We start from the raw sequence: 6,867 nt of genomic DNA on the forward strand, positions 1-6,867 counted from the left end.
ATGCAAGTAAACGAAAGTGGACTCAACTCAAGCGGTTTGTTTGTCTTAAATGACGTCACGCGCCGAGTGGTCACGAAAATAGCCAAACAGAAATTCGCCACGATCCGCTCTAACTTATTTTAATTATTACTTATTAACAATACTTCTTGGGACGAGAAGAAAATTACAGAGGGTTTTTAACATATAAAGTTTCAAATGTGCATAAAATTAAAACCGTTGCCTATGAGCTTTAAGAGTTAAACTCAGGTATTTGACAATCAAACATTCTTCCTCCAAACCCATGATATTCATCCTTACAAGCAGTAAAATTTTATTCAAATGATTCTACTGTATCATTTGCCTGTGGACTTGCCTGGGGAATTACATTAAGCAACAGCTGGGGCAGGAAAACATGGACCAATCCAAAAAAAATTTGCATATGTTTTATTTACCTACTTATTTGTCTATTTATCTTGCTATTTTGCCTTTGTAACAAGATATGTGCCAATATAGTAAATAAAAGCACCATATGCATGTTTTATGGCTATATTCCTCTTAACCGGACTGGAAAGACAGACGAAGGTATTACTGAATTCAGTACAGTGTGTTTAAAAGGTGTATCTTTTCCACAAAACAAACATCCAGTGAGTGCCAGTCAGAGAACACTGAACGTGTGCATTGGAACTGGGATCCCATGAGACTCAACAAAAACCCTGAAGGAGTAGAGGTCAAATATGAAACTCATGGGACAAAGAAAAGTCATATTCATTAACATATGGGGCAGCACGGTGGTGTAGTGGTTAGCACTGTCGCCTCACAGCAAGAAGGTTCTGGGTTCTAGCCTAGCGGCCGATGGGGGCCTTTCTGTGTGGAGTTTGCATGTTCTCCCCGTGTCCGTGTGGGTTTCCTCCAGGTGCTCCAGTTTCCTCCACAGTCCAAAGACATACAGGCTAGGCTAATTGGTGGCTCCAAATTGACCGTACGTGTGAATGTGAATGGTTGTTTGTCTCTGTGTATCAGCCCTGTGATGATCTGGTAACTTGTCCAGGGTGTACCCCATCTCTCGCCCATAGTCAGCTGGGACAGGCTCCAGTTTGCCCGTGACCCTGCACAGGATAAGCGGTTACAGATAATGGATGGATGGATGAACCTATATGAGTGCACTGGGTGTTGGATTAGTGTCTGTGCAGACTTTATGTTCGCCCCATGGGGTTCTTCTGGTTTCCTTCCACTGTACTAAAGCATACCAGTAAATGGTTTCACTATTCTAAAAGTGCCTCCAAGTGTGAATGTTTGTGTCCCATCCAAGATGTATCTCCTCCTCATTCCTCAGTTTTTCTGAGGTAAACTCTGGATCCACTGCAACTCTGACCAGGATACAACTGTTACTGAAGATGAATGAATGAATGAATGAATGAATGAATGAATGAATTGGAAACAGAACCAAACCAGGTCATTAGGCAAGCGGGTATATAAACAAAAACTTCAAGAGCAGGCACAATTGGTCAAGCGTGGCTGTGAGAGCAGGTGGCAGAATTCTTTCAGAAGCGGGCTGGAGACAGATAAACAGTTCCATGCATGCCTCTACACCATGCTTATAAAAATGAGTTCAAACAAAAATGAGACCCTATATGGCTTAACAGGATGAACTTAATACAAAGCATCCGTGGTCTGAGAGGACACCAATCCTCAAATCACTTTTAATGAAATCCATATTTAAATCAGCAATGGTGAATCTTAAAGGGGCCAGCTCACTCTTCCCAGAATCCAAGTCATTGTTTTTGTTTTCCATACCGGCCACTGCATTTTGAAAACACATGACAGCTACTCTACTAGCTCTCTTTGTGCATGCTCACCCAACTGAATACTGAGCCTTTACATGTAAACATTCACTAATAAAAAGCACACAGTTTTGACTATGATATGCCTGATATTTTCTTTCTTCCTTGACCACCCACGAGACAGCTGAAGCTGGTTCTGGTCCAGAATAACCACACAAAAACAGAATGGATACCGGTCAAAAGAATTTAAAATATAACGGCCTTGACAATATTTTCAATTTCATGTTACAGTTTATGATCTATGGCCTCGGATGTCGCTGCACTAGGGCAGATTGTTTTTCCAAACATAACACAGTGAAATGTCAATGGAATGGAAAATGGCGATTTGGTGCAGAGCCTTCTAGGAAGGGCGAGATGGCCCCTTTAAAGTGCATATCACGGGTAAATTCAGGAGCAAGATCAACGCAATTCTCCTATTTTATATTAAACTTTGGTCAAATATCTGTAACATTCTGCATTCTCTGCAATTTTTTTACCTTGCGCAATACCAGAAAAATTCAGTTGAAATCAAGCCATTTGAGGTGAATTGGTCCGGCTCTGAAAAAACTTTGCATTTGAATTTTCCGGGAAATATTGATTTTTGTGACGTCGCGTGCGGGACGCCTCCCTCTGAATCTTACATCAGCGCTGGTTTGTTTATGAGAAAACGACCTGGTGGTTTTCTGCAAATTTCTTCAACGTTATCACGTAATTATTAAAATGGTTAACAGATGCATCATAGGAGGGTGTAGCAACACCAATCATGATGGGATTAGTACTCATCGTTTTCCAAAAGACCGGACAATGAGAGAGAAATGGGAGCGCTTGGTCTACACAGGTTGTGCACTGAAACTGCGCAAAGCTCGCGCAGTCTGCCGGCGCTTCCGCGGATAACGTCACAATTCTGGCTCCAGACTCCCTTGGGATTTTTCCAGACGTGTTTTGTTATTTTATTTTTTTCTGCTGTAGACAGATGGCCTTGTGCAAAATTACCTTTCTGGATGAGTGTGTAAAAGGACATACTTTCATATTAAAAAAAAAAGAAATTGGTCCAGAACATGCACTTTAAAGCTGTTTTAACATCATGAACAGTGTAGTATTAGTTGTAGGGTTTGGTTTTTGGGTTTTTTTTTTTGGTAACTAAAAATAGTTACAAACTACACCAATGGCAACTGCTCCATTACAGCACAAGCATCCGAATGTGAATTACTTCATGGTTGTTTTTTGCGCAATACGTGTTTAGATGGATATGTAACATGTACGGTACAAGCAACAGTCCTATTTAACACACTTGAACAAAAGCAATAAAAGTGTCTTAGCCACAACTTGTTCCAATTACAGAGGACAATTAGAGGTCGAGGAAAGCTCATACGTTTACTACAAGGCATAAAGCAACGTCTCTTAGAAGTTATACAGTCATTTATAAAAGAAGCCATAATCCAGGCTGACTTTGTGCACTGTCCATGGCCTGGGAGTGTTAAAATGCTTACTTAGGCTTCAGCAAATAAACCCTGTCAGTGAGATCAGGTGAGATGTGCTTTATTATGATTAATGAGACAAGATTCCTGGTTATCTGGAAGGGGAAAGTGATTTGAATGTTCCCTGGTTGGTCGATACAATACAGTGGTTTGCTCATGGAGAGGGTGTGGGGTCAAAGGGCGAAAAGAAGTTTCCTGTAGCCTGCCTGCCCCCCACCACACGAAGCAATCCTCTTCTCCATCCCCTCCCTAACTTCCTGCTCCATACGCAGGCAGGGAATATGGAAAAAACACATTGTGAGATCTGTACTAACCTAACAGGATGCACTGCTTTCAAGTTATTCTTATTTCTTTCCGCGTGTATAAATAGTTAAGGAAATATATGAGAATATAGCTTTTGTTTACACAAGAGTGAGTGAAGGTACGGAACGGTGTTAAAGTAGATTAGATCATGCAGCAGGGTTGTTTTACAATCAGGGTACAAAGTTTGTGTCACAGGGGTCCAAATTTCAAATTGATTCAAACTGGTTCTTGTACCAGTTTTTAAGTGAAGGACAAGTTAAAGAACAGATAGGCATGTGTAATAGTTTGTATTATAACAAGATTTAAGTGTAGCTTTAAACAGGGCTGGGAGAAACAAATGAAGTGATTCTCAGAGAGGACTTTTTTTTTTTTTGACAATTCAGGATCCACTACTTCCATAGTGCTTTTAAATATAAGCTTTGTGTTAGTTGTCTCGAATATTTATGTCCCAATATTTTGACCACATTTTAGGATGAAAACAATCATTTTAGATATGTTATTTTATATTGAAAAATTAGCTGTCTCGGAGAGGACATTTTTTGACACAATTACATACTAATTTGTCAGCCCTGTGATGACCTGGCGACTTGTCCAGGGTGTACCCCGCCTTTCGCCCGTAGTCAGCTGGGATAGGCTCCAGCTTGCCTGCGACCCTGTAGAACAGGATAAAGCGACTAGACATGATGAGATGAGAGACATACTAATTTGATCAAAATAGTCTGAAAACTTACTGGCATTCAACATTAAAACTTAACTATGTTTCCAATGATATGGAGCCAAATATTTGTTTTATGGTATAAAGAATGATGTAAGTGCATCCCTTTTGGAGCTACCTGTGGTCAAAAAAGCACTTTTTCTAAATGACACGAGTAATTTTGCTAAATATGACATATATTGCCATACATTCACCAAAAATAACATCACCAATTTATTTATTTTTTTGCATGGTAAATAGAGCTATCACAGGGCTACAATAAACAACCAAGTTTATTTAGTCAAGCCTTTTGATATTGAAGATAATAAGTGTTAAATGTGATTTTTAGCGTGCGTACCCTGATTGTAAAACAACCGCACTGGAATCACACCAGCCGACATTATTACTGTATATTTAGACTTTTATAGCCCGTGAGTATGATATTACAGAGCTTACTTTTGCTTCAATCTATCACAACGCATGGTTCTTCATCACTTCACTCCAACACCCCTCTGTTACATGTACATTATTTAGTCACGCACTGACATAAACAGCTACAATAAGAAGAGATCCTCTGACCGAGCCGCCATAGTGTAGCATTAGGAGCTCTCCTGAGCCATTTTCCTCTTCTATACGTTTACAAAAAAACAGCTTTCGTTTTCAAGAAACTTCACATTTCGACAAGGTAGCAGGCAAAGCATCATATTAGCATGTTAGCTCCTTTAGAGCAGTATAATGAAATCTTCACCAGCAGCATTAGCTTCTATTCTATACAGGTCTGGAAATAAGAACATAAATACGTCATACTCACACACAATACCACTGCAGTAAGTCCCTGAACAGTGTGTGTGTGTCCCGGGATGCGCTTTTGAGCGCTAAAAGGCGGTGTTACAGTATGTCCTGCTGACACAGCGCCCCGGTATCCTTACTTCTCCTCCTTCTTCTTCTTGCTCTCTCTCTCTCTCTCTCTCTTTGGATTGAACTCCAGAGAAGAGAACCGTCGGTGACGTCAGCGGGAAGCGCGCGCGACTCCAGCAGCAGCAACAGCTGCACAGCTGAACCGGACTCGAACCCAGCGCGAGCAATCAGGAAGTAGCTGAATTCTTGGAAGCGCTACAAGTATCGGCTAGTGTTTGATAAGTAATAAACTCAGAACAGATAGCTGTATAATTCTGCCCTGAGCTGTGCCGTCAGCGTTCACTGAGCACTGGCTGTTTCAGACGAAGGTGTGCCACCAATGCAAACTCATACATTTTTTAAATGGGTGAAATTTAAAACTTTTAGAAGAAGTATTCCTGAAGTAGAAATCCAATACTCTATTGAATAGCAACTCTGTTTGTAAATCTAATTAGGACACCTGATACCTGCCTCCATTTGCAACTGCCTCAGGTTACTTAGATGGCTGTTTAAAAAAAAAAAGTGTCATTTAGACTACATGTTTACACTGGACCTTGTTTTTCCATGCTGCACACTTCTCCTAGTGTAGCTGAGAACAAAACATAAAAGTGTCAGACTGCTGTTATCCCAGTTAAACATTCACCGAGTTGCTGGGTCGTTACTAAACTAAACTGGAAGCCCCAGCTCTTATACCGTGTGAACTTACTGTATGACCCTTATACTCTTGGGAAAATTATCCCAATGTAAAGCTCATACTGTATTTCCCATTAGTTTTAGGGTTCTCTTACACTACAAACATCTGTGAAATCCATCCATCCATCCAACTGTAGACGCTTATCCTGTCCAACAGGGTTGCAGGCAAGCTGGAGCCTATCCCAGCTGACTATGGGCGAAAGGCGGGGTACACCCTGGACAAGTCGCCAGGTCATCACAGGGCTGACAGACACACAACCATTCACACTCACATTCACACCTACGGTCAATTTAGAGCCACCAGTTAGCCTAACCTGCACGCATTTGGACTGTAGGGGAAACCGGAGCACCCGGAGGAAACCCACGCGGACACAGAAAACATGCAAACTCTACACGGAAAAGCCCTCGTTGGCTGCTGGGCTCAAACCCAGAACCTTCTTGCTGCGAGGCGACAGTGCTAACCACTACACCACCGTGCCGCCAATCCAGCCATCCACCCACCCAGTTACATCAGGGTCACAGGTGACCTAGAACTTGGATTGCCAAGCTGACTTTGGACAAAAGGCGGGGTACACCCTGGGCAGGTCACTAACCTATCTCAGGGCTAATACAGAGACGAACTAGAAAAGCACTCGGAGAGCGCAGACCTCCGGCAAGAATCCTTTAAAAAATTCCAGGATCCAGAAGGTGATCCGGATCACTGCCAAAATTTAATGGATTGTTACTTGTGCCCAGTCACACCTCTGGAAAAAATTTCAGAGCAATCTGTTCATAACCTTTTCCGTAATGTTGCTAACAGACAAACCAACAAACAAAACACTACCGAAAACATAACCTCCTTGGCAGAGGTAATAAACAAACATTCGCACCTATTGACAATTTACAGTAGCCATTTGACCTAATCCACATCTTTGGACTGTAGGAGGAAACCAGAGCACCCAGAGAAAACCACACAGGAACAGGGAGAAAATGCAAACTCCATACCGAAAGGCCCCCCCACTTG

At 41.7% G+C, this 6,867-nt stretch overlaps 1 protein-coding gene across 1 annotated transcript in view; it reads right to left on the reverse strand.

The window, feature by feature from the left end:
- Positions 1-5,235, reverse strand: part of myo6b (myosin VIb) — a 72,771-nt gene extending 67,536 nt beyond the window's left edge. Inside the window, exon 1 of the mRNA XM_060934115.1 lies at positions 5,086-5,235. The gene's annotated coding sequence lies outside the window, so the exon portion shown is untranslated. The remainder of the gene's footprint in view (positions 1-5,085) is intronic.
- Between the last annotated feature and the right edge of the window lie 1,632 nt (positions 5,236-6,867).

The sequence above is a fragment of the Neoarius graeffei genome, chromosome 11 (genome assembly GCF_027579695.1).
Source record: "Neoarius graeffei isolate fNeoGra1 chromosome 11, fNeoGra1.pri, whole genome shotgun sequence".
Classification (NCBI taxonomy): Eukaryota; Metazoa; Chordata; class Actinopteri; order Siluriformes; family Ariidae; genus Neoarius; species Neoarius graeffei.